Source organism: Drosophila ananassae, unplaced genomic scaffold (genome assembly GCF_017639315.1).
Source record: "Drosophila ananassae strain 14024-0371.13 unplaced genomic scaffold, ASM1763931v2 tig00000115, whole genome shotgun sequence".
NCBI classification, from domain to species: Eukaryota; Metazoa; Arthropoda; class Insecta; order Diptera; family Drosophilidae; genus Drosophila; species Drosophila ananassae.
In genome coordinates, this window is record NW_025319118.1 from 102,733 (window position 1) to 109,415 (window position 6,683).

The following is a 6,683-nucleotide window of genomic DNA, read 5'->3' on the forward strand; positions in this document are numbered from 1 at the left end:
GCGAAGTAGATAATGGTAGAGCGTCCTACCTTGTGAACCGTTTGACACAGGATCCCGTGATATAGGTCAGTTTTAAGTGCCGGAGGATCAACACTGAGTAACGAGACGAGTGGTTCTGATTTCGCAACTATCTTTATTTCAGAAGAACAACTCTTATATAAGATGCTAAATTATACATACTTAAATCTAAGGAAGGTCAATGTTATGGACGTGAAAAAACTAATGTTAATGCCAGGGTTAACCACCTCTGAGTCTGCTGACTCAGATTGTTTGGTCATGTACTGCTTGTACATGCATTTCGGCTTAGCTCGCTGGTTTTTTGCTTGCTTTGGTCAGTTGGTCATTCTTCTTGCGGCGCCGTCTACTAGTGCTGGGTTATTAGGTTGAATATTGTTCTATGCTTATTGCTAATTATTACTAGGTGTACTTAATAGGTTAGTGGGTTGTATTGCGACATGCTGATGTGTATTGGATTAAATTACTAGTGTGTATCTAGGGTAGTAGGTCTTGGCAATAGGTGCCAACAAAGATCACATTGAATCTGTACAAAAAAACTTCCTTTCTTTTGCTCTTAGGGGACTTAATTGGGATGCAAATCTTTACCTCCCCTCTTATCATAGTAGACTTTTACTAATCAACTTACCAACATTAACAAATCGTAGAACGATGCTGGGTGTCATGCTTCTATATAATCTTATTTATGGAAATATAGACAGCCAGCATTTACTAACACGTTTAAACTTTAACATTCCTAGTAGAAGGACCAGAAACTTTCGTCCTCTACTCCTCAGCCATTGTAGTTCGATATATGCCCAACACGATCCGTTCAGGGTATTATGTTCGGACTACAATGGTCTCTACCACATCTTATCACTTTGCTCTACTAACAATCTTAAATCGCTTATATTAACCGCCTTATCTATGCAACACTCTTCCTCGTAATATCTTTCTCCTAATCCTCGCTTATCTATCTCGGATCTATTCCCGCGATTCGAGCCGTACGTTACGCGGCAGCGTCCCTCGGTCGGTTGGACGGGAGGTGGGCTGTACGTATGCAGTGGGAACCGCGCAAAAAAAAAAAAAAAAAAACAATGCTGGAATCTGCTGCGTAGTTCATTCATTTCGACTGTCTGTTTTGGCAGTGCTAGGTTCTGAACGGTCTGGACGATATTCAGCCAATAAATCTATTGGAATTGGTTTCCGAGATTTGGACTGATGCTTTCATGGATTCACTCTCAAATCGGGTTGTTTATGCCGTCCACAGCAAACACATTGGAGCAGCTTGGCCTTGTATTCCTAATCTTTGGAATACAGATGCGTCTTCCAAGGTCACGGACGATCCTTCGTCTAGGAATGCATAGATTTCGATCATCCTGCTGCCATTGCGCATCTTAACTGAAATTATGCGAAAAAATTGACTTCTGTGGTTGTCGTCTTTATGCGTACTGACGAGACTTTGTATTCTGCCTTGTTCGATGTATTTTGATCCAGCAGAAACATGCTTTACTCGATGTGATTATCTGCCACCTGTGCTCCGTGTCGAGGTTCAAGAACACCTGACATTGTGGTGGACGGTGACTGACGTCGCCGTACGCCACGCACCCCGATTAAACTTGCTGCTGAGCTGCTTCCGTCTGGCTGGTTCACCAATTGTACAATACTCGAAGTAGACCCCGCGGTTTCTAACCTACTTCGAGTGGCATCTGTGTAAACGGACCACAAGTAAAACCCGCGGCATACCAGTCTACTTCGAGTGTTGCTCCCGTGAAACGGACCACGAGTAGGACGGGCTGATTCCGTAACCACCACACCACCGGTGCTCGAAGAAAACCACCCCAGGACTTCAAGCACATCAACTCCAGCCTGATCACAGCAAGCGTCTGGTCAACCCGAGCAGTCCCTTGCAGAATCCAGGTAAATTAGTCAGATTTTATTCATTCTTTGACTACGACTCCGGGACCTATGGAGGAAAAGTAAACAAATCGCTTCAAAATTGTCCAAACTTCTTTGTGACATACTAGGTTTCTCTGGAAAATTAACCGTTCTTTCTAAAAATGTCAGTGTTCAACCGCACCGAAAGATGGGAAGTGTCCACACACGTCAGACAACACATGAAGGAGCTATGAAACCCGCGATCGCACCTCCGTTTGCAATACCACCAGTAGAAATTTCCAAGTTTGACGGGGACTACCGACATTGGCTACGATTCTACGAAATTTTTACGGAATGCATCCACGATCAAGACTACAGCGATGCAGTAAAATTGCGTCATTTGGAGAATCATGTAACAGGTGAAGCACAAAACCTAATCTCAACGTCGATCGGTGGACAGACCAGTTACCAGGATGCATGGCTAAAGAATCGATACCACAATGAACGGCTGTTGATTAAATCCGCGATCCAAGAGCTTTTCGGACACCCCAGAACAAATGGATCAGCGGACAAGCTGCGCAGCTTACATGATACCGTGCTCCGAACGGTTGCCACCCTCGACGCGCTCAAGGTGTCAACAGAAAACTGGGACCCAATCTTGATACACATCATTGAGGAAAGATTGGATCCACACACGCTGTCATCTCTAGAACTAGCCGTCACCGATCCAACCAATCGACAATCTCTGAAGCAGATGTTAGAAAATCTTGAGCGTCAGGCAACCAGTCAAGTAACAATGCAGAAAAATACGTCAGCTGCTCCACTTCGATCCAGTTCATCACGATTGGTGTGTTCAGCCAAAGCCCTGCTTACAGATAAGCCCACCGTTCTGTTACCAACCGCCCAAGTGGCAATACATGGACCAGCCGCACAATTCTAGATTCTGGATCACAGATTAACATAATCACCAGAAGGATGGCTGACACACTTGGACTACAATTGGAGCCATCAATCCTGAGTATCGCTGCACTGGGAGGAACAACTAAAAGATCACGAAAAAGGCTGTGGTGATCCTATCATCATTAACCACTGACTTTGAAGATCAAATCAACGTCGTTGTACTACCGGAAATAATGCGCCAGTGCGATCGGAATCAGCTCCTAATATCAAGGCAGAACAAGTCGTCGGTAATACGACGGTTTGGACAACAGAAGCTAACGAGCCACGACAAAGTTTGATTGCATGCATCGGCAAGGAGCAAATAGTAAAATCCGGAATATTACAAAGTTCCCCACTCATGGCGTATCAACAAGGAGAGCCCCAGACGGACCTCGAACCACAAGCCCAAGTTTGTCATCTCACAACTTGTAACGAACTGTTTTTGCTATATTTTGTTCGCAACAAATGCCGCGACTAGCTCACAGCGGTTGAGGGTACGTTCCACCGAATTTATAGATTCGACGTGATTGCCCGAGCCCAGAAATAACACGGAATGCTTCGTTTTAATCAAATCTCTTTTATTGTCTTTACGTTACAAAAATAAGAGTGTCTCACCGGCTGTTTGGCTCAGCCGACCGACCGCTCGCCCTTCCGTCGATCCCCGATCCCCGCTCCGGGTTGGTGCTAATACACACGCCCTCCCAAAGCTTGCGCCCGGCAGGTTGTGTGGTCTTGGTGCCTGGCACCGAAACGGCTCAAGGTTCCCTTCGTTCGGACTCACGGACTCTGGTTGCGGGGCCTGTGTTGTCGCTGCCGTCTTCTGCGCTGGTCTTCTGCTGCCGCTGCTCGTCGGTCGCCGCCGCTCCCTCGTCGTCGATGCTCCTCTGACGCTGATGCTCCTTCGTCGATGCTGCTGCTTCCTAGTTGTCGCCGTTGCTCCCTCATCGACGCCTCTGCTGTTGCTGCTCCTCCTTTACGGGTGCCGTGGACCTTCGGAATCTTTGGCTCGGTGCACTTGCCCTTTCGCCGTGGCCCGCACCTAATCCGTGTTAACCCTAGACGGTCATGCTTCGTCGATTCGACGACGCATGGTCACATTTGTTCGATTATTCCAGTATTTTTTTGATTCTTTTTCCTCGTTTTTCGTACAGCTGTTGTCGATGCTTAGACGCAGCTGTGTGCAAACGTACAAATCCGTCGGTCGCATGTAAGTATCATTTCTGAGAATTAGCGTCGTCGAAACGACGAAGCATGTCTTTAGTGTGACTTTTTGGTAATATTGCATATATTTTTCTGCAGAAAATTGGCCTAGAAAATGAATAGAGGCAATGGTTTAGACGAGATTGCGATTGCAAACCTTCTTGAAGAGGACGAATCCGATGTGGATATTGAAGATTCTGGTGAAGATCATCCAATTTTGGGCGAATTAGTTGAGGAACCAAGTTCTTCAGAAGACTCTTCAGATGACGAAAACACACCATTAAATGTGTTGTTTAATAAGTCCAGTATTATTACTTTTTCTAAAACTGGTCTTCGCGGAAAGGATCGTCATAAGTGGGCAACTCAAAAGTCAAAATCCCATAAATACTGGCAATCCATTATCCATCAACGTCCTTCCGCAAAACGTCGTATGACCAAAACCATTCGAAATGCCAAAAAAGCCTTTGTGGAGAACACAAATTTGATCTGTGTGCCTCTTGTGTAAAAAAATAATTTGCAACATCTTGATTCACATTTTTGTTTAGTTTTAAGCCTTAATATTAAGATTCGACTGAAGTAAAGAAACTACTTGTGATTTTTGTTATCTAATTTGGCCAAAGAAACAAGGCCCAAAAAAAAAAAACATGAAAAAAAGGTTGTTTATTATTTTTTAGTTTTTAAGTGTATTATTAATGTAAAAATGAATTGTTATTTCTTATTTTGAACTGATAACGTTATGAATAAAACGCAGTAAAAAAATTTTTTACAATATTGTTTGTTTTTTATCAATTATACTTATTTTAAAATTGGCGTCGTCGATTCGACGAAGCATAACCTTAACGTAGGAAAAATAAGCATGACCGTCTAGGGTTAACAGGCCGAGTGGCTCACCTCCCAGGCATACGCCGGGCAGGATATACGCTGAAGGCTGTCGGACTTACCCACGGGGGGTCGTTCAGCCTGTACTCCTAATTCCTCCAAGGAAACTTTCCTACTCGAATGTCAGACTTACCTACGGGGGGTCTTTCACTCAACTCTTCCTCCTTATATAGTGCCAGAGGCGCCCGTTAGTCCTCGCAAGTCTACTTCCTGCCGTTAATCCTTCGCTCATCTACTTTCTCCGTTAGCTTTCTCCAATTCCCGCCGCATGTCTATCGGCTTTCTTTATTGCCCCACCCCCGATTGCCCTGCTTGGGCCTCCGATCCGCATTGATTTTGTGCCGGTCATCGGACCTCGTCCAGATACCCCGCGACCCCCCCTGGTCATTCCAAATGCATTTCTGTATTTTGTGCATTTTCTAAACACAGCTGTGCAGTCGCCGGCCGCTTCGTTTTTTTCCCTGCGTGTGGATACCCTTATTTCCTGCAATTTTTCTGCATTTTCTGAGGGAGTGGCTTGTGCTTCTCCTGTCCCCAATGCCCCTTTGTCAAATATTGCTTTCGGCATTCTTGGCTCTCTGCCTTGGGTTATGAAGCAAGGTGAGTATCCCGTGGAGTCTGACACGCTCGAGTTCGGCACACATAGTTTCTACGATGCTACTTTCTCGCTCCCGGCTCTGTGTGGAACAGCAAATCAAACCTGCCTCCTCAACGTACTCCGGATACTCTGTGCGTTTTCCCGCATCTTCTTTTTCAGTGAGCCTATCCAAATGCATTCCACATCTTCGCTTGCTGTGGCACGCCGCAGCTTTTCTACTATTAACTTCTCAAACGTCTCTTGGTGTCTGCCGTCCACTCCCACTTTGTTCCCTTTTATAGGAGATCGTTCAACGCCCTTGCGATCCCAGCGAAATCAGGGACGAATCGCCGATACCACGACGTCATCCCGATGAATTGCCGTACCTCTTTCACGTTTGTCGGTGGTTCCAATTCCGTGATCGCTGCAACCTTTCCAGGATCCATACCAATCCCCTGACTTGTTATCCGGTGGCCCAGGACCAACAGCTCTTCCCTGAAGAAATGGCACTTGTCCGTGTTTATCCTTAAGTTTGCCGCCTTCAGTCTTCAGAACACTTCCTTCAAATTTGCCATGTGCTCCTCCCTCGTGAGTCTGATCACTATGATGTCATCCTGGTACGCGAATGCGTGGGGAGCCATGTCCGGGCCTATGACCTGGTCTAAGGCCCTTTGAAATGTTGCCGAGGACGAGCGTAGTCCAGCGTATGTTTGAACAACCCATTCTCCGGTGATTCCCGGGTTCTTTGCTAGCTCTTCTGAGATGAAGCTAGCCGTTGCCCCGGTGTCCACAATGGCCCTCACTTCTGCTCTTCCGACCTTGATGACTGCCGCTAATTGCTGATCGCCTCCGGTTAATCCTTCAACTAGTTCTGAGAGGCAGCACCTCGCGATCTCCGCCTTCCTCTCTACGGCTGAGAATGCTGCGCGTTTCCCGCTCTTTGGCAGCATTCTGTGCTTCTCACCCCTACTGCGCCGCACATCCTGAGGAACAAAATTCTGGGGTTCCTGCACCCGCTGGCCCAATGGCCCATGCCTCCGCAACTGTTGCATGCCTGTGCTGGGTTTTCTACATGTCCCTGTCCAGGCGTCGCTGCCCACTGCATGTTCGGCTGCCTTTGACTTTGGTTTGCTGCCCATCGTTGACTCGGCTGCTGTTGCCTTGGGCCTGTCCATTGCTGGCTCGGCTGCTGTTGCTGTGGCATTTGGCGTTGCTC

The 6,683-nt window shown here is 46.6% G+C and overlaps 1 long non-coding RNA gene across 1 annotated transcript; it reads left to right on the forward strand.

Moving 5' to 3' along the window:
* The first annotated feature begins 3,866 nt into the window (after positions 1-3,866).
* On the forward strand, positions 3,867-4,390 carry LOC26515426. Its single transcript, XR_001408194.3, has 2 exons — positions 3,867-4,018; positions 4,111-4,390. It is a non-coding gene; the product is annotated as an uncharacterized LOC26515426 (long non-coding RNA).
* The last annotated feature ends 2,293 nt before the right edge of the window (positions 4,391-6,683 follow it).